The sequence below is a fragment of the Manis pentadactyla genome, chromosome 1, assembly GCF_030020395.1.
Source record: "Manis pentadactyla isolate mManPen7 chromosome 1, mManPen7.hap1, whole genome shotgun sequence".
NCBI lineage: Eukaryota > Metazoa > Chordata > Mammalia > Pholidota > Manidae > Manis > Manis pentadactyla.
Window position 1 is genome coordinate 56,682,834 of NC_080019.1, and position 21,464 is coordinate 56,704,297.

Below are 21,464 nucleotides of genomic sequence, written 5' to 3' on the forward strand. Positions count from 1 at the left end.
ACCGGGATACTTTTCGATTTGCATCCTTCTCTGACGTGAGGGCGAAGGCCAGGTTCATCTTCCTCATCGTGCTGTGGCATCGGTGACATCAATGCTGACGCTGAGGGTCCAGGTTAAGGGACCTTGGTTAGCGGTAGGGTTTTTGTAAGGAAATGTCTATGCAGAAGTTATGGTTTTGGATATAATTAGGGTGCAGTTTTGAAGTTAGTGCGAGTGTGATGTCGAGTCACAGGGTTGAGGGAGTCATATTTGATATCAATGGTGAAGGTGAAGTATCTGGTCCATGGCTCGGGTCTAGGGTTTCGTTTATGTGTTCGATAAGTAGTATGGGTGAGATAGGGTTAGAGTTAGATTCGGATCCATGTCTGATGTGAGGGCGAGCGCAAGATTGAGTTTCAGTTTTAAGGTGACGTGTGGATGTCATTAATGCTTAAGTTGAAGTGTCAGATCCTGGCGCCAGGGCTAGGGGTGGCATTAGTTGTAAGTTAAGGTGTATTGGGCTGACTGAGTGACAGTTAGAGGTCTGATCCATCTCTGATGTGAGGGCAATGGCCAGATTGAGCTTCAGGATTATGGGGAGGAATGACAGACGTCAATGCTGTTAGTGGCAGTTCAGTTAAAGTGGCCTGGGCTAGGTTTAGGGTTTCCTGTAAGGGAAAGTCTATGCATATGATACGGTTACGGAGAGAATTTGGGTTCAATTCTGATGTGAGTGCGAGGGTGAGATTGAGTCTCAGGGTAAAGATGTGCCTCCTAGTCTGCAGCAATTTTGACGTCACAGTATCTAGTCCAGGGCTCGGGTCTAGGGTTAGGCTTAGGTGTTCAGTAAGATTTACAGGAACATAGAGTTACATTTAGACTTCGAATCTGACACTGATGTGAGGGCGATGGCCAGATTGAGCTTCATGTTTACTTTGCGGCATGACAGACGTTGCAGCTGATGGCGTCGTTTCAGGTAAAGTGGCCAGGTTTAGAGTTATGTTATTGTGCTCTGTGAGGTGTACAGGAAGGATAGGGTGATGGACAGACTTAGGGTGTTCTCTGATGACAGGGCAAGTTCGAGATGGAGGTTCAGATTTACGGTGAAGTGTGAATGATGCCAATGGTTACGGTGAAGGGTCAAGTAAAGAGTCATTTCTATTGTTGAGATTAAAGGGTCTTTCTCTTCTACAGAAAGGATAAGTTAAGGATTTGGGTTAGGTTCCAGCTCTGGTGTGAGTGCGCCTCTGAAATTGCGATTCATTGTTGAAGAGGGCCCTGGGTGATGTCGTAGCTGACATTGTATGGATAGGCCCAGGATTCGGTGGAAGTTTAAAATTTTGTGTTCTCTCTTATTTCCAAAGACATTAGCATTACGGAAAGAGTTAGGTTCTGGGTCTGATGTGACGGGGAGAGCAAGATGGTGGGTCAGGGTTATGGTGAGGCATGGGTGACATCAATGTTCCAGGTGAGCTGTCAGGACCACTGGCCAGGGCTAGGCTAAGCGTTAGGTTTTTAGTTAGGTGTGTAGAGAGTGTGTTTTCACATTTATACATAGGGTCCTTCTCTTTCGTTAGGGCGAATGTGCGATTCAGTTCCAGGATTACAGTGAGGCAAGGGTGATATCCATGATGATGGTGCAGTTTCAGGCCACTGGTCCGCGCTAGGGTTAGGGTTATGTAATCGTTATAGGGTATGGGGTGGACCGGGATACGTTTCGATTTGCATCCTACTCTGACGTGAGGACGAAGGCCAAATTCATCTTCATCATCGTGCTGTAGCATCGGTGACATCAATGCTGACGCTGAGGGTACAGGTTAATAGACCTGGTTTAGGGATAAGATTTTCTGTAAGGAAAAGTCTATGCGGTACATATGGTTATGGACAGAATTAGGGAGCAGTTCTGATGTCAGGGCGAGTGTGAGATTGAGTCTCAGGGTCAATAGAGTCATAGTTGATATCAACGGTGAAGGTGAATTATCTGATCCAGGGTCGGGTGTACGGTTAGATTTAGGTGTTCGATAAGGAATACGGGTGTGATATGGTTACAGTTAGACTTCAGATCTATCTCTGATGTGAGGGAGAGTGCATGATTGAGTTTGAAGAGAAAGCTGAAATATGGGTGACATCAAAGATGAAGGTGAAGTGTCAGATCCTGGCGCCAGTGCTAGGGTTAGCATTAGTTGTAAGGAAAGGAGTATGGGGCAGATTTAGTGGCAGTAAGAGTTCTGATCTGACTCTGATGTGAAGGAAATGGCCAGAATGTGCTTCAGGATTATGGGGCGGAATGACAGAAGTCGATACTGATGGTGGCGGTTCAGTGAAATTGGCCTGGGCTAGGGTTAGGGTTTCCTGTAAGTGAAAATCTATGCATATGTTATGGTGACGGAGAAAATTAGGGTTCAGTTCTGATGTGAGGACGAGGGTGAGATTGAGGCTCATGGTTAAGATGTGTCTCCTAGTTGGCACAAATGTTGAAGGCGAAGAATCTAGCCTAGTTCTCGGGCCTAGGGTTTGGGTTAGGTGTTCACTAAGATTTACAGTAACATAGAGTTACATTTAGAGTTTCATTTGATCCTGATGTGAGGGCGATGGCCAGATTGAGCTTCAGGTTTATGGTGCGGCATGACAGACGTTGAAGTTGACTATGTCAGCTCAGGTAAAGTGGCCAGGGCTAGAGTTATGGTATTGTGTTCTGTGAGGTGTACAGGAAGTATTGGGGTATGGAGAGACTTAGGCCTGGTCTCTGATGTTAGGGCAAGTGCGAGATTGAGGTTCAGGATTACGGTGAAGTGTGGGTCATGCCAATGGTTACGGTGAATGGACAGGTCCAAGATTCACGGCTAGGTTTAGGATTACTGCGTCGTTCTGTTCTACAGAAAGGACAAGTTTAGGATTAAGGTTAGGGTCCAGATCTGATGTGAGTGCGAGTGCGAAATTGCGACTCAGTGTTGAGGAGGGCCCTGGGTGATGTCAATGGTGACGTTGTGTGGTAGGCCCCGGACTCAGTGATAGGCTTAAAAGTTTGTGTTATCTCTGTTTTCCGGAGACATTAGCATTACGGAAAGAGTTAGGTTCTGGGTCTGATGTGACGGTAAGTGCAAGATGGTGGATCAGGTTTATGGTGAGGCATGGGTGATGTCAGTGGTCAAGTTCGGGTGTCAGGACCACGGGCCAGGGCTAGGGATAGGGTTAGGATTTTGGGAAGCTGTAGTGGGATGGTATTGTTACGTTTAGACTTAGGTTCCTTCTCTTACGTTAGGGCGACTATACGATTCAGTGCCAGGATTACTGTGAGCCAAGTTGATATCCAAGGTTATAGTGGAGTTTCAGGAAACAGGTCCACGCTAGGGTTAGGGTTATGTAATCGTTAAAGTGTATGGGGTTTACGTGAATAGAGATCGATTTTGGATCCTCCTCTGATGTGAGGGCGTAGGCCAGACTGATCTTGATCATCATGGTGTGGCATAGGTGACATCAATGCTGACGCTGAGGGTCCAGGTTAAGGGACCTTGGTTCACGGTAGTGTTTTTGTAAGGAAATGCCTATGAAGAAGATATGGTTTTTAATATAATTAGGGTGCAGTTTTGAAGTCAGGGCAAGTGTGAGTTCGAGTCACAGGGTTGAGGGAGTCATAGTTGATATCAGTGGTTTAGGCAAAGTATCTGGTCCATGGCTCGGGTCTAGGGTTCCGTTTAGGTGTTCGATAAGGGGTATGGGTGAGATAGGGTTACAGTTAGATTCGGATACATCTCTGATATGAGGGCGAGCGCAAGATTGAATTTCAGTTTTAAGGTGAGGTGTGGGTGTCATTAATGCTTAAGTTGAATTGTCAGATAATGGCGCCAGGGCTAGGGCTGGAATTAGTTGTAAGTTAAGGTGTATTTAACTGACTGAGTGACAGTTAGAGATCTGATCCATCTCTGATGTGAGGGCAATGGCCGGAGTGACCTTCAGGATTATGGGGAGGAATGACAGACGTCAATGCTGATGTTGGCAGTTCAGTTAATGGGGCCTGGGCTAGGTTTAGGGTTTCCTGTAAGGGAAAGTCTATGCATATGATACGGTTACGGAGAGAATTTGGGTTCAATTCTGATGTGAGTGCGAAGGTGAGATTGAGTCCCAGGGTAAAGATGTGCCTCCTAGTCGGCAGCAATGTTGAAGTCAGTGTATCTAGTCCAGGGCTCGGGTCTCGGGTTAGGCTTAGGTGTTCAGTAAGATTTACAGGAACATAGAGTTACATTTAGACTTCGAATCTGACACTGATGTGAGGGCGAAGGCCAGATTGAGCTTCAGGTTTACTTTGTGGCATGACAGACGTTGCAGCTGATGGCGTCATTTCAGGTAAAGTGGCCAGGGTTAGAGTTATGTTATTGTGCTCTATGAGGTGTACAGGAAGGAAAGGGTGATGGACAGACTTGGGGTGTTCTCTGATGTGTGGGCAAGTTCGAGATGGAGGTTCAGGTTTACGGTGAAGTGTGAATGATGCCAATGGTTACGGTGAAGGGTCAAGTAAAGAGTCATTTCTATTTTTGAGATTAGAGGGACTTTCTGTTCTACAGAAAGGATAAGTTAAAGATTAGGGTTAGGGTCCAGCTCTGATGTGAGTGCGCTTCTGAAATTGCGTTTCATTGTTGAGGACGGCCCTGGGTGATGTCGAAGCTGACGTTGTGTGGATAGGCCCAGGATTCAGTGATAGGGTTAAAATTTTGTGTTCTCTCTAATTTCCAGAGGCATTAGCATTACCGAAAGAGTTAGGTTCTGGGTCTGATGTGACGGGGAGAGCAATATGGTGGGTCAGGTTTATGGTGAGGCATGGGTGACATCAATGTTCCAGGTGAGCTGTCAGGACCACTGGCCAGGGCTAGGCTAAGCGTTAGTTTTTTAGTTAGGTGTGTAGAGAATGTGTTTTCACATTTATACATAGGGTCCTTCTCTTTCGTTAGGGCGAATGTGCGATTCAGTTCCAGGATTACAGTGAGGCAAGGGTGATATCCATGATGATGGTGGAGTTTCAGGCCACTGGTCCGCGCTAGGGTTAGGGTTATGTAATCGTTAAAGGGTATGGGGTGGACCGGGATACTTTTCGATTTGCATCCTTCTCTGACGTGAGGGCGAAGGCCAGGTTCATCTTCCTCATCGTGCTGTGGCATCGGTGACATCAATGCTGACGCTGAGGGTCCAGGTTAAGGGACCTTGGTTAGCGGTAGGGTTTTTGTAAGGAAATGTCTATGCAGAAGTTATGGTTTTGGATATAATTAGGGTGCAGTTTTGAAGTTAGTGCGAGTGTGATGTCGAGTCACAGGGTTGAGGGAGTCATATTTGATATCAATGGTGAAGGTGAAGTATCTGGTCCATGGCTCGGGTCTAGGGTTTCGTTTATGTGTTCGATAAGTAGTATGGGTGAGATAGGGTTAGAGTTAGATTCGGATCCATGTCTGATGTGAGGGCGAGCGCAAGATTGAGTTTCAGTTTTAAGGTGACGTGTGGATGTCATTAATGCTTAAGTTGAAGTGTCAGATCCTGGCGCCAGGGCTAGGGGTGGCATTAGTTGTAAGTTAAGGTGTATTGGGCTGACTGAGTGACAGTTAGAGGTCTGATCCATCTCTGATGTGAGGGCAATGGCCAGATTGAGCTTCAGGATTATGGGGAGGAATGACAGACGTCAATGCTGTTAGTGGCAGTTCAGTTAAAGTGGCCTGGGCTAGGTTTAGGGTTTCCTGTAAGGGAAAGTCTATGCATATGATACGGTTACGGAGAGAATTTGGGTTCAATTCTGATGTGAGTGCGAGGGTGAGATTGAGTCTCAGGGTAAAGATGTGCCTCCTAGTCTGCAGCAATTTTGACGTCACAGTATCTAGTCCAGGGCTCGGGTCTAGGGTTAGGCTTAGGTGTTCAGTAAGATTTACAGGAACATAGAGTTACATTTAGACTTCGAATCTGACACTGATGTGAGGGCGATGGCCAGATTGAGCTTCATGTTTACTTTGCGGCATGACAGACGTTGCAGCTGATGGCGTCGTTTCAGGTAAAGTGGCCAGGTTTAGAGTTATGTTATTGTGCTCTGTGAGGTGTACAGGAAGGATAGGGTGATGGACAGACTTAGGGTGTTCTCTGATGACAGGGCAAGTTCGAGATGGAGGTTCAGATTTACGGTGAAGTGTGAATGATGCCAATGGTTACGGTGAAGGGTCAAGTAAAGAGTCATTTCTATTGTTGAGATTAAAGGGTCTTTCTCTTCTACAGAAAGGATAAGTTAAGGATTTGGGTTAGGTTCCAGCTCTGGTGTGAGTGCGCCTCTGAAATTGCGATTCATTGTTGAAGAGGGCCCTGGGTGATGTCGTAGCTGACATTGTATGGATAGGCCCAGGATTCGGTGGAAGTTTAAAATTTTGTGTTCTCTCTTATTTCCAAAGACATTAGCATTACGGAAAGAGTTAGGTTCTGGGTCTGATGTGACGGGGAGAGCAAGATGGTGGGTCAGGGTTATGGTGAGGCATGGGTGACATCAATGTTCCAGGTGAGCTGTCAGGACCACTGGCCAGGGCTAGGCTAAGCGTTAGGTTTTTAGTTAGGTGTGTAGAGAGTGTGTTTTCACATTTATACATAGGGTCCTTCTCTTTCGTTAGGGCGAATGTGCGATTCAGTTCCAGGATTACAGTGAGGCAAGGGTGATATCCATGATGATGGTGCAGTTTCAGGCCACTGGTCCGCGCTAGGGTTAGGGTTATGTAATCGTTATAGGGTATGGGGTGGACCGGGATACGTTTCGATTTGCATCCTACTCTGACGTGAGGACGAAGGCCAAATTCATCTTCATCATCGTGCTGTAGCATCGGTGACATCAATGCTGACGCTGAGGGTACAGGTTAATAGACCTGGTTTAGGGATAAGATTTTCTGTAAGGAAAAGTCTATGCGGTACATATGGTTATGGACAGAATTAGGGAGCAGTTCTGATGTCAGGGCGAGTGTGAGATTGAGTCTCAGGGTCAATAGAGTCATAGTTGATATCAACGGTGAAGGTGAATTATCTGATCCAGGGTCGGGTGTACGGTTAGATTTAGGTGTTCGATAAGGAATACGGGTGTGATATGGTTACAGTTAGACTTCAGATCTATCTCTGATGTGAGGGAGAGTGCATGATTGAGTTTGAAGAGAAAGCTGAAATATGGGTGACATCAAAGATGAAGGTGAAGTGTCAGATCCTGGCGCCAGTGCTAGGGTTAGCATTAGTTGTAAGGAAAGGAGTATGGGGCAGATTTAGTGGCAGTAAGAGTTCTGATCTGACTCTGATGTGAAGGAAATGGCCAGAATGTGCTTCAGGATTATGGGGCGGAATGACAGAAGTCGATACTGATGGTGGCGGTTCAGTGAAATTGGCCTGGGCTAGGGTTAGGGTTTCCTGTAAGTGAAAATCTATGCATATGTTATGGTGACGGAGAAAATTAGGGTTCAGTTCTGATGTGAGGACGAGGGTGAGATTGAGGCTCATGGTTAAGATGTGTCTCCTAGTTGGCACAAATGTTGAAGGCGAAGAATCTAGCCTAGTTCTCGGGCCTAGGGTTTGGGTTAGGTGTTCACTAAGATTTACAGTAACATAGAGTTACATTTAGAGTTTCATTTGATCCTGATGTGAGGGCGATGGCCAGATTGAGCTTCAGGTTTATGGTGCGGCATGACAGACGTTGAAGTTGACTATGTCAGCTCAGGTAAAGTGGCCAGGGCTAGAGTTATGGTATTGTGTTCTGTGAGGTGTACAGGAAGTATTGGGGTATGGAGAGACTTAGGCCTGGTCTCTGATGTTAGGGCAAGTGCGAGATTGAGGTTCAGGATTACGGTGAAGTGTGGGTCATGCCAATGGTTACGGTGAATGGACAGGTCCAAGATTCACGGCTAGGTTTAGGATTACTGCGTCGTTCTGTTCTACAGAAAGGACAAGTTTAGGATTAAGGTTAGGGTCCAGATCTGATGTGAGTGCGAGTGCGAAATTGCGACTCAGTGTTGAGGAGGGCCCTGGGTGATGTCAATGGTGACGTTGTGTGGTAGGCCCCGGACTCAGTGATAGGCTTAAAAGTTTGTGTTATCTCTGTTTTCCGGAGACATTAGCATTACGGAAAGAGTTAGGTTCTGGGTCTGATGTGACGGTAAGTGCAAGATGGTGGATCAGGTTTATGGTGAGGCATGGGTGATGTCAGTGGTCAAGTTCGGGTGTCAGGACCACGGGCCAGGGCTAGGGATAGGGTTAGGATTTTGGGAAGCTGTAGTGGGATGGTATTGTTACGTTTAGACTTAGGTTCCTTCTCTTACGTTAGGGCGACTATACGATTCAGTGCCAGGATTACTGTGAGCCAAGTTGATATCCAAGGTTATAGTGGAGTTTCAGGAAACAGGTCCACGCTAGGGTTAGGGTTATGTAATCGTTAAAGTGTATGGGGTTTACGTGAATAGAGATCGATTTTGGATCCTCCTCTGATGTGAGGGCGTAGGCCAGACTGATCTTGATCATCATGGTGTGGCATAGGTGACATCAATGCTGACGCTGAGGGTCCAGGTTAAGGGACCTTGGTTCACGGTAGTGTTTTTGTAAGGAAATGCCTATGAAGAAGATATGGTTTTTAATATAATTAGGGTGCAGTTTTGAAGTCAGGGCAAGTGTGAGTTCGAGTCACAGGGTTGAGGGAGTCATAGTTGATATCAGTGGTTTAGGCAAAGTATCTGGTCCATGGCTCGGGTCTAGGGTTCCGTTTAGGTGTTCGATAAGGGGTATGGGTGAGATAGGGTTACAGTTAGATTCGGATCCATCTCTGATATGAGGGCGAGCGCAAGATTGAATTTCAGTTTTAAGGTGAGGTGTGGGTGTCATTAATGCTTAAGTTGAATTGTCAGATCATGGCGCCAGGGCTAGGGCTGGAATTAGTTGTAAGTTAAGGTGTATTTAACTGACTGAGTGACAGTTAGAGATCTGATCCATCTCTGATGTGAGGGCAATGGCCGGAGTGACCTTCAGGATTATGGGGAGGAATGACAGACGTCAATGCTGATGTTGGCAGTTCAGTTAATGGGGCCTGGGCTAGGTTTAGGGTTTCCTGTAAGGGAAAGTCTATGCATATGATACGGTTACGGAGAGAATTTGGGTTCAATTCTGATGTGAGTGCGAAGGTGAGATTGAGTCCCAGGGTAAAGATGTGCCTCCTAGTCGGCAGCAATGTTGAAGTCAGTGTATCTAGTCCAGGGCTCGGGTCTCGGGTTAGGCTTAGGTGTTCAGTAAGATTTACAGGAACATAGAGTTACATTTAGACTTCGAATCTGACACTGATGTGAGGGCGAAGGCCAGATTGAGCTTCAGGTTTACTTTGTGGCATGACAGACGTTGCAGCTGATGGCGTCATTTCAGGTAAAGTGGCCAGGGTTAGAGTTATGTTATTGTGCTCTATGAGGTGTACAGGAAGGAAAGGGTGATGGACAGACTTGGGGTGTTCTCTGATGTGTGGGCAAGTTCGAGATGGAGGTTCAGGTTTACGGTGAAGTGTGAATGATGCCAATGGTTACGGTGAAGGGTCAAGTAAAGAGTCATTTCTATTTTTGAGATTAGAGGGACTTTCTGTTCTACAGAAAGGATAAGTTAAAGATTAGGGTTAGGGTCCAGCTCTGATGTGAGTGCGCTTCTGAAATTGCGTTTCATTGTTGAGGACGGCCCTGGGTGATGTCGAAGCTGACGTTGTGTGGATAGGCCCAGGATTCAGTGATAGGGTTAAAATTTTGTGTTCTCTCTAATTTCCAGAGGCATTAGCATTACGGAAAGAGTTAGGTTCTGGGTCTGATGTGACGGGGAGAGCAATATGGTGGGTCAGGTTTATGGTGAGGCATGGGTGACATCAATGTTCCAGGTGAGCTGTCAGGACCACTGGCCAGGGCTAGGCTAAGCGTTAGTTTTTTAGTTAGGTGTGTAGAGAATGTGTTTTCACATTTATACATAGGGTCCTTCTCTTTCGTTAGGGCGAATGTGCGATTCAGTTCCAGGATTACAGTGAGGCAAGGGTGATATCCATGATGATGGTGGAGTTTCAGGCCACTGGTCCGCGCTAGGGTTAGGGTTATGTAATCGTTAAAGGGTATGGGGTGGACCGGGATACGTTTCGATTTGCATCCTTCTCTGACGTGAGGGCGAAGGCCAGGTTCATCTTCCTCATCGTGCTGTGGCATCGGTGACATCAATGCTGACGCTGAGGGTCCAGGTTAAGGGACCTTGGTTAGCGGTATGGTTTTTGTAAGGAAATGTCTATGCAGAAGTTATGGTTTTGGATATAATTAGGGTGCAGTTTTGAAGTTAGTGCGAGTGTGATGTCGAGTCACAGGGTTGAGGGAGTCATATTTGATATCAATGGTGAAGGTGAAGTATCTGGTCCATGGCTCGGGTCTAGGGTTTCGTTTATGTGTTCGATAAGTAGTATGGGTGAGATAGGGTTAGAGTTAGATTCGGATCCATGTCTGATGTGAGGGCGAGCGCAAGATTGAGTTTCAGTTTTAAGGTGACGTGTGGATGTCATTAATGCTTAAGTTGAAGTGTCAGATCCTGGCGCCAGGGCTAGGGGTGGCATTAGTTGTAAGTTAAGGTGTATTGGGCTGACTGAGTGACAGTTAGAGGTCTGATCCATCTCTGATGTGAGGGCAATGGCCAGATTGAGCTTCAGGATTATGGGGAGGAATGACAGACGTCAATGCTGTTAGTGGCAGTTCAGTTAAAGTGGCCTGGGCTAGGTTTAGGGTTTCCTGTAAGGGAAAGTCTATGCATATGATACGGTTACGGAGAGAATTTGGGTTCAATTCTGATGTGAGTGCGAAGGTGAGATTGAGTCCCAGGGTAAAGATGTGCCTCCTAGTCGGCAGCAATGTTGAAGTCAGTGTATCTAGTCCAGGGCTCGGGTCTAGGGTTAGGCTTAGGTGTTCAGTAAGATTTATAGGAACATAGAGTTACATTTAGACTTCGAATCTGACACTGATGTGAGGGCGATGGCCAGATTGAGCTTGAGGTTTACTTTGTGGCATGACAGACGTTGCAGCTGATGGCATCGTTTCAGGTAAAGTGGCCAGGTTTAGAGTTATGTTATTGTGCTCTGTGAGGTGTACAGGAAGGATAGGGTGATGGACAGACTTAGGGTGTTCTCTGATGTGAGGGCAAGTTCGAGATGGAGGTTCAGGTTTACGGTGAAGTGTGAATGATGCCAATGGTTACGGTGAAGGGTCAAGTAAAGAGTCATTTCTATTGTTGAGATTAAAGGGTCTTTCTGTTCTACAGAAAGGATAAGTTAAGGAATAGGGTTAGGTTCCAGCTCTGATGTGAGTGCACTTCTGAAATTGCGATTCATTGTTGAGGACGGCCCTGGGTGATGTCGAAGCTGACGTTGTGTGGATAGGCCCAGGATTCAGTGATAGGGTTAAAATTTTGTGTTCTCTCTAATTTCCAGAGGCATTAGCATTACGGAAAGTGTTAGGTTCTGGGTCTGATGTGACGGGGAGAGCAATATGGTGGGTCAGGTTTATGGTGAGGCATGGGTGACATCAATGTTCCAGGTGAGCTGTCAGGACCACTGGCCAGGGCTAGGCTAAGCATTAGGTTTTTAGTTAGGTGTGTAGAGAGCGTGTTTTCACATTTATACATAGGGTCCTTCTCTTTCGTTAGGGCGAATGTGCGATTCAGTTCCAGGATTACAGTGAGGCAAGGGTGATATCCATGATGATGGTGGAGTTTCAGGCCACTGGTCCGCGCTAGGGTTAGGGTTATGTAATCGGTAAAGGGTATGGGGTGGACCGGGATACGTTTCGATTTGCATCCTTCTCTGACGTGAGAGCGAAGGCCAGATTCATCTTCATCATCATGCTGTGGCATCGGTGACATCAATGGTGACGCTGAGGGTCCAGGTTAAGGGACCTTGGTTAGCGGTAGGGTTTTTGTAAGGAAATGTCTATGCAGAAGTTATGGTTTTGGATATAATTAGGGTGCAGTTTTGAAGTCAGTGCGAGTGTGAGGTCGAGTCACAGGGTTGAGGGAGTCATAGTTGATATCAATGGTGAAGGTGAAGTATCTGGTCCATGGCTCGGGTCTAGGGTTTCGTTTATGTGTTCGATAAGTAGTATGGGTGAGATAGGGTTAGAGTTAGATTCGGATCCATGTCTGATGTGAGGGCGAGCGCAAGATTGAGTTTCAGTTTTAAGGTGACGTGTGGATGTCATTAATGCTTAAGTTGAAGTGTCAGATCCTGGCGCCAGGGCTAGGGGTGGCATTAGTTGTAAGTTAAGGTGTATTGGGCTCAGTGACAGTTAGAGGTCTGATCCATCTCTGATGTGAGGCCAATGGCCAGATTGAGCTTCAGGATTATGGGGAGGAATGACAGACGTCAATGCTGTTAGTGGCAGTTCAGTTAAAGTGGCCTGGGCTAGGTTTAGGGTTTCCTGTAAGGGAAAGTCTATGCATATGATACGGTTACGGAGAGAATTTGGGTTCAATTCTGATGTGAGGGCGAGGGTGAGATTGAGTCTCAGGGTAAAGATGTGCCTCCTTGTCTGCAGCAATTTTGACGTCACAGTATCTAGTCCAGGGCTCGGGTCTAGGGTTAGGCTTAGGTGTTCAGTAAGATTTACAGGAACATAGAGTTACATTTAGACTTCGAATCTGACACTGATGTGAGGGCGATGGCCTGATTGAGCTTCAGGTTTACTTTGCGGCATGACAGACGTTGCAGCTGATGGCGTCGTTTCAGGTAAAGTAGCCAGGTTTAGAGTTATGTTATTGTGCTCTGTGAGGTGTACAGGAAGGATAGGGTGATGGACAGACTTAGGGTGTTCTCTGATGACAGGCAAGTTCGAGATGGAGGTTCAGATTTACGGTGAAGTGTGAATGATGCCAATGGTTACGGTGAAGGGTCTAGTAAAGAGTCATTTCTATTGTTGAGATTAAAGGGTCTTTCTATTCTACAGAAAGGATAAGTTAAGGATTTGGGTTAGGTTCCAGCTCTGGTGTGAGTGCGCCTCTGAAATTGCGATTCATTGTTGAAGAGGTCCCTGGGTGATGTCGAAGCTGACGTTGTGTGGATAGGTCCAGGATTCGGTGGAAGGTTAAAATTTTGTGTTCTCTCTGATTTCCAAAGACATTAGCATTACGGAAAGAGTTAGGTTCTGGGTCTGATGTGACGGGGAGAGCAAGATGGTGTGTCAGGGTTATGGTGAGGCATGGGTGACATCAATGTTCCAGGTGAGCTGTCAGGACCACTGGCCAGGGCTAGGCTAAGCGTTAGGTTTTTAGTTAGGTGTGTAGAGAGTGTGTTTTCACATTTATACATAGGGTCCTTCTCTTTCGTTAGGGCGAATGTGCGATTCAGTTCCAGGATTACAGTGAGGCAAGGGTGATATCCATGATGATGGTGCAGTTTCAGGCCACTGGTCCACGCTAGGGTTAGGGTTATGTAATCGTTATAGGGTATGGGGTGGACCGGGATACGTTTCGATTTGCATCCTACTCTGACGTGAGGACGAAGGCCAAATTCATCTTCATCATCGTGCTGTAGCATCGGTGACATCAATGCTGACGCTGAGGGTACAGGTTAATAGACCTGGTTTAGGGATAAGATTTTCTGTAAGGAAAAGTCTATGCTTTACATATGGTTATGGACAGAATTAGGGAGCAGTTCTGATGTCAGGGCGAGTGTGAGATTGAGTCGCAGGGTCAATAGAGTCATAGTTGATATCAACGGTGAAGGTGAATTATCTGATCCAGGGTCGGGTGTACGGTTAGATTTAGGTGTTCGATAAGGAATACGGGTGTGATATGGTTACAGTTAGACTTCAGATCTATCTCTGATGTGAGGGAGAGTGCATGATTGAGTTTGAAGAGAAAGCTGAAATATGGGTGACATCAAAGATGAAGGTGAAGTGTCAGATCCTGGCGCCAGGGCTAGGGTTAGCATTAGTTGTAAGGAAAGGAGTATGGGGCAGATTTAGTGGCAGTAAGAGTTCTGATCTGACTCTGATGTGAAGGAAATGGCCAGAATGTGCTTCAGGATTATGGGGCGGAATGACAGAAGTCGATGCTGATGGTGGCGGTTCAGTGAAATTGGCCTGGGCTAGGGTTAGGGTTTCCTGTAAGTGAAAATCTATGCATATGTTATGGTGACGGAGAAAATTAGGGTTCAGTTCTGATGTGAGGACGAGGGTGAGATTGAGGCTCATGGTTAAGATGTGTCTCCTAGTTGGCACAAATGTTGAAGGCGAAGAATCTAGCCTAGTTCTCGGGCCTAGGGTTTGGGTTAGGTGTTCACTAAGATTTACAGTAACATAGAGTTACATTTAGAGTTTCATTTGATCCTGATGTGAGGGCGATGGCCAGATTGAGCTTCAGGTTTATGGTGCGGCATGACAGACGTTGAAGTTGACTATGTCAGCTCAGGTAAAGTGGCCAGGGCTAGAGTTATGGTATTGTGTTCTGTGAGGTGTACAGGAAGTATTGGGGTATGGAGAGACTTAGGGCTGGTCTCTGATGTTAGGGCAAGTGCGAGATTGAGGTTCAGGATTACGGTGAAGTGTGGGTCATGCCAATGGTTACGGTGAATGGACAGGTCCAAGATTCACGGCTAGGGTTAGGATTACTGCGTCGTTCTGTTCTACAGAAAGGACAAGTTTAGGATTAAGGTTAGGGTCCTGATCTGATGTGAGTGCGAGTGCGAAATTGCGATTCAGTGTTGAGGAGGGCCTTGGGTGATGTCAATGGTGACGTTGTGTGGTAGGCCCCGGACTCAGTGCTAGGCTTAAAAGTTTGTGTTATCTCTGTTTTCCGGATACATTAGCATTACGGAAAGTGTTAGGTTCTGGGTCTGATGTGACGGTAAGTGCAAGATGGTGGATCAGGTTTATGGTGAGGCATGGGTGATGTCAGTGGTCAAGTTCGGGTGTCAGGACCACGGGCCAGGGCTAGGGATAGGGTTAGGATTTTGGGAAGCTGTAGTGGGATGGTATTGTTACGTTTAGACTTAGGTTCCTTCTCTTACGTTAGGGCGACTATACGATTCAGTGCCAGGATTACTGTGAGCCAAGTTGATATCCAAGGTTATAGTGGAGTTTCAGGAAACAGGTCCACGCTAGGGATAGGGTTATGTTATCATTAAAGTGTATGGGGTTTACGTGAATAGAGATCGATTTTGGATCCTCCTCTGATGTGAGGGCGTAGGCCAGACTGATCTTGATCATCATGGTGTGGCATAGGTGACATCAATGCTGACGCTAAGGGTTCAGGTTAAGGGACCTTGGTGAGCGGTAGGGTTTTTGTAAGGAAATGTCTATGCAGAAGTTATGGTTTTGGATATAATTAGGGTGCAGTTTTGAAGTCAGGGCGAGTGTGAGGTCGAGTCACAGGGTTGAGGGAGTCATAGTTGATATCAATGGTGAAGTTGAAGTATCTGGTACATGACTCGGGTCTAGGGTTCCTTTTAGGTGTTCGATAAGGAGTATGGGTGAGATAGGGTTACAGTTAGATTCGGATCCATGTCTGATGTGAGGGCGAGCGCAAGATTGAGTTTCAGTTTTAAGGTGAGTTGTGGATGTCATTAATGCTTAAGTTGAAGTGTCAGATCCTGGTGCCAGGGCTAGGGGTGGCATTAGTTGTAAGTTAAGGTGTATTGGGCTGACTGAGTGACAGTTAGGGATCTGATCCGTCTCTGATGTGAGGGCAATGGCCAGAGTGAGCTTCAGGATTATGGGGAGGAATGACAGACGTCAATACTGTTGGTGGCAGTTCAGTTAATGGGGCCTGGGCTAGGTTTAGGGTTTCCTGTAAGGGAAAGTCTATGCATTTGATACGGTTACGGAGAGAATTTGGGTTCAATTCTGATGTGAGTGCGAAGGTGAGATTGAGTCCCAGGGTAAAGATGTGCCTCCTAGTCGGCAGCAATGTTGAAGTCAGTGTATCTAGTCCAGGGCTCGGGTCTAGGGTTAGGCTTAGGTGTTCAGTAAGATTTACAGGAACATAGAGTTACATTTAGACTTCGAATCTGACACTGATGTGAGGGCGATGGCCAGATTGAGCTTCAGGTTTACTTTGTGGCATGACAGACGTTGCAGCTGATGGCGTCGTTTCAGGTAAAGTGGCCAGGGTTAGAGTTATGTTATTGTGCTCTATGAGGTGTACAGGAAGGAAAGGGAGATGGACAGACTTGGGGTGTTCTCTGATGTGTGGGCAAGTTCGAGATGGAGGTTCAGGTTTACGGTGAAGTGTGAATGATGCCAATGGTTACGGTGAAGGGTCAAGTAAAGAGTCATTTCTATTTTTGAGATTAGAGGGACTTTCTGTTCTACAGAAAGGATAAGTTAAGGATTAGGGTTAGGGTCCAGCTCTGATGTGAGTGCGCTTCTGAAATTGCGTTTCATTGTTGAGGACGGCCCTGGGTGATGTCGAAGCTGACGTTGTGTGGATAGGCCCAGGATTCAGTGATAGGGTTAAAATTTTGTGTTCTCTCTAATTTCCAGAGGCATTAGCATTACGGAAAGAGTTAGGTTCTGGGTCTGATGTGACGGGGAGAGCAATATGGTGGGTCAGGTTTATGGTGAGGCATGGGTGACATCAATGTTCCAGGTGAGCTGTCAGGACCACTGGCCAGGGCTAGGCTAAGCGTTAGGTTTTTAGTTAGGTGTGTAGAGAGCGTGTTTTCACATTTATACATAGGGTCCTTCTCTTTCGTTAGGGCGAATGTGCGATTCAGTTCCAGGATTACAGTGAGGCAAGGGTGATATCCATGATGATGGTGGAGTTTCAGGCCACTGGTCCGCGCTAGTGTTAGGGTTATGTAATCGTTAAAGGGTATGGGGTGGTCCGGGATACGTTTCGATTTGCATCCTTCTCTGACGTGAGGGCGAAGGCCAGATTCATCTTCATCATCGTGCTGTGGCATCGGTGACATCAATGCTGACGCTGAGGGTCCAGGTTAAGGGACCTTGGTTAGCGGTAGGGTTTTTGTAAGGAAATGTCTATGCAGAAGTTATGGTTTTGGATATAATTAGGGTGCAGTTTTGAAGTCAGTGCGAGTGTGAGGTCGAGTCACAGGGTTGAGGGAGTCATAGTTGATATCAATGGTGAAGGTGAAGTATCTGGTCCATGGCTCGGGTCTAGGGTTTCGTTTATGTGTTCGATAAGTAGTATGGGTGAGATAGGGTTAGAGTTAGATTCGGATCCATGTCTGATGTGAGGGCGAGCGCAAGATTGAGTTTCAGTTTTAAGGTGACGTGTGGATGTCATTAATGCTTAAGTTGAAGTGTCAGATCCTGGCGCCAGGGCTAGGGGTGGCATTAGTTGTAAGTTAAGGTGTATTGGGCTGACTGAGTGACAGTTAGAGGTCTGATCCATCTCTGATGTGAGGGCAATGGCCAGATTGAGCTTCAGGATTATGGGGAGGAATGACAGACGTCAATGCTGTTAGTGGCAGTTCAGTTAAAGTGGCCTGGGCTAGGTTTAGGGTTTCCTGTAAGGGAAAGTCTATGCATATGATACGGTTACGGAGAGAATTTGGGTTCAATTCTGATGTGAGTGCGAGGGTGAGATTGAGTGTTAGGGTAAAGATGTGCCTCCTAGTCTGCAGCAATTTTGACGTCACAGTATCTAGTCCAGGGCTCGGGTCTAGGGTTAGGCTTAGGTGTTCAGTAAGATTTACAGGAACATAGAGTTACATTTAGACTTCGAATCTGACACTGATGTGAGGGCGATGGCCAGATTGAGCTTCATGTTTACTTTGCGGCATGACAGACGTTGCAGCTGATGGCGTCGTTTCAGGTAAAGTGGCCAGGTTTAGAGTTATGTTATTGTGCTCTGTGAGGTGTACAGGAAGGATAGGGTGATGGACAGACTTAGGGTGTTCTCTGATGACAGGGCAAGTTCGAGATGGAGGTTCAGATTTATGGTGAAGTGTGAATGATGCCAATGGTTACGGTGAAGGGTCTAGTAAAGAGTCATTTCTATTGTTTAGATTAAAGGGTCTTTCTATTCTACAGAAAGGATAAGTTAAGGATTTGGGTTAGGTTCCAGCTCTGATGTGAGTACGCCTCTGAAATTGCGATTCATTGTTGAGGACGGCCCTGGGTGATGTCGAAGCTGACGTTGTGTGGATAGGCCCAGGATTCGGTGGAAGGTTAAAATTTTGTGTTCTCTCTGATTTCCAAAGACATTAGCATTACGGAAAGAGTTAGGTTCTGGGTCTGATGTGACGGGGAGAGCAAGATGGTGTGTCAGGGTTATGGTGAGGCATGGGTGACATCAATGTTCCAGGTGAGCTGTCAGGACCACTGGCCAGGGCTAGGCTAAGCGTTAGGTTTTTAGTTAGGTGTGTAGAGAATGTGTTTTCACATTTATACATAGGGTCCTTCTCTTTCGTTAGGGCGAATGTGCGATTCAGTTCCAGGATTACAGTGAGGCAAGGGTGATATCCATGATGATGGTGCAGTTTCAGGCCACTGGTCCACGCTAGGGTTAGGGTTATGTAATCGTTATAGGGTATGGGGTGGACCGGGATACGTTTCGATTTGCATCCTACTCTGACGTGAGGATGAAGGCCAAATTCATCTTCATCATCGTGCTGTAGCATCGGTGACATCAATGCTGACGCTGAGGGTACAGGTTAATAGACCTGGTTTAGGGATAAGATTTTCTGTAAGGAAAAGTCTATGCGGTACATATGGTTATGGACAGAATTAGGGAGCAGTTCTGATGTCAGGGCGAGTGTGAGATTGAGTCGCAGGGTCAATAGAGTCATAGTTGATAACAACGGTGAAGGTGAAATATCTGATCCAGGGTCGGGTGTACGGTTAGATTTAGGTGTTCGATAAGGAATACGGGTGTGATATGGTTACAGTTAGACTTCAGATCTATCTCTGATGTGAGGGAGAGTGCATGATTGAGTTTGAAGAGAAAGCTGAAATATGGGTGACATCAAAGATGAAGGTGAAGTGTCAGATCCTGGCGCCAGGGCTAGGGTTAGCATTAGTTGTAAGGAAAGGAATATGGGGCAGATGTAGTGGCAGTAAGAGTTCTGATCTGACTCTGATGTGTAGGAAATGGCCAGAATGTGCTTCAGGATTATGGGGCGGAATGACAGAAGTCGATGCTGATGGTGGCGGTTTAGTGAAATTGGCCTGGGCTAGGGTTAGGGTTTCCTGTAAGAGAAAATCTATGCATATGTAATGGTGACGGAGAAAATTAGGGTTCAGTTCTGATGTGAGGACGAGAGTGAGATTGAGGCTCATGGTTAAGATGTGTCTCCTAGTTGGCACAAATGTTGAAGGCGAAGAATCTAGTCTAGTTCTCGGGCCTAGGGTTAGGGTTAGGTGTTCACTAAGATTTACAGTAACATAGAGTTACATTTAGAGTTTCATTTGACCCTGATGTGAGGGCGATGGCCAGATTGAGCTTCAGGTTTATGGTGCTTCATGACAGACCTTGAAGTTGACTATGTCAGCTGAGGTAAAGTGGCCAGGGCTAGAGTTATGGTATTGTGTTCTGTGAGGTGTACAGGAAGTATAGGGGTATGGACAGACTTAGGGCTGGTCTCTGATGTGAGGGCAAGTGCGAGATTGAGGTTCAGGATTACGGTGAAGTGTGGGTCATGCCAATGGTTACGGTGAATTGACAGGTCCAAGATTCACGGCTAGGGTTAGGATTACAGCGTCGTTCTGTTCTACAGAAAGTACAAGTTAAGGATTAAGGTTAGGGTCCAGCTCTGATGTGAGTGCGAGTGTGAAATTGCGATTCAGTGTTGAGGAGGGCCCTGGGTGATGTCAATGGTGACGTTGTGTGGATAGGCCCCGGACTCAGTGCTAGGCTTAAAATTTTGTGCTCTCTCTGTTTTCCGGAGACATTAGCATTACGGAAAGAGTTAGGTTCTGGGTCTGATGTGACGGTAAGTGCAAGATGGTGGATCAGGTTTATGGTGAGGCATGGGTGACGTCAGTGGTCAAGTTCGGGTGTCAGGACCACGGGCCAGGGCTAGGGATAGGGTTAGGATTTTGGGAAGCTGTAGTGGGATGTTATTGTTAAGTTTAGAATTAGATTCCTTCTCTTACATTAGGGCGACTATACAATTCAGTGCCAGGATTACTGTGAGCCAAGTTGATATCCAAGGTTATAGTGGAGTTTCAGGAAACAGGTCCACTCTAGGGTTAGGGTTATGTAATCGTTAAATTGTATGGGGTTTACGTGAATAGAGCTCGATTTTGGATCCTACTCTGATGTGGGGGCGTAGCCCAGACTGATCTTGATCATCATGGTGTGGCATAGGTGACATAAATGCTGACGCTGAGGGTCCAGTTTTAGGGACCTTGGTTTGCGGTAGGGTTTTTGTAAGGAAATGCCTATGAAGAAGATATGGTTTTTAATATAATTAGGGTGCAGTTTTGAAGTCAGGTCGAGTGTGAGTTCGAGTCACAGGGTTGAGGGAGTCATAGTTGATATCAGTGGTTTAGGCAAAGTATCTGGTCAATGGCTCGGGTCTAGGGTTCCGTTTAGGTGTTCGATAAGGAGTATGGGTGAGATAGGGTTACAGTTAGATTCGGATCCATCTCTGATATGAGGGCGAGCGCAAGATTGAGTTTCAGTTTTAAGGTGATGTGTGGATGTCATTAATGCTCAAGTTGAAGTCTCAGATCCTGGCGCCAGGGCTAGGTCTGGCATTAGTTGTAAGTTAAGGTGTATTTAACTGACTGAGTGACAGTTAGAGATCTGATCCATCTCTGATGTGAGGGCAATGGCCGGAGTGACCTTCAGGATTATGGGGAGGAATGACAGACGTCAATGCTGATGTTGGCAGTTCAGTTAATGGGGCCTGGGCTAGGATTAGGGTTTCCTGTAGGGGAAAGTCTATGATTATGATACGGTTACGGAGAGAATTTGGGTTCAATTCTGATGTCAGTGCGAATTTGAGACTGAGTCTCAGGGTAAAGATGTGCCTCCTAGTCGGCAGCAATGCTGAAGTCAGAGTATCTAGTCCAGGGCTCGGGTGCAGGGTAAGGCTTAGGTGTTCAGTAAGATTTACAGGAACATAGAGTTACATTTAGACTTCGAATCTGACACTGATGTGAGGGCGATGGCCAGATTGAGCTTCAGGTTTACTTTGCGGCATGACAGACGTTGCAGCTGATGGCGTCGTTTCAGGTAAAGTGGCCAGGGTTAGAGTTATGTTATTGTGCTCTGTGAGGTGTACAGGAAGGATAGGGTGATGGACAGACTTAGGGTGTTCTCTGATGTGAGGGCAAGTTCGAGATGGAGGTTCAGGTTTACGATGAAGTGTGTATGATGCCAATGGTTACGGTGAAGGGTCAAGTAAAGAGTCATTTCTATTGTTGAGATTAGAGGGTCTTTCTGTTCTACAGAAAGGATAAGTTAAGGATTAGGGTTAGGGTCCAGCTCTGATGTGTGTGCGCTTCTGAAATTGCGTTTCATTGTTGAGGAGGGCCCTG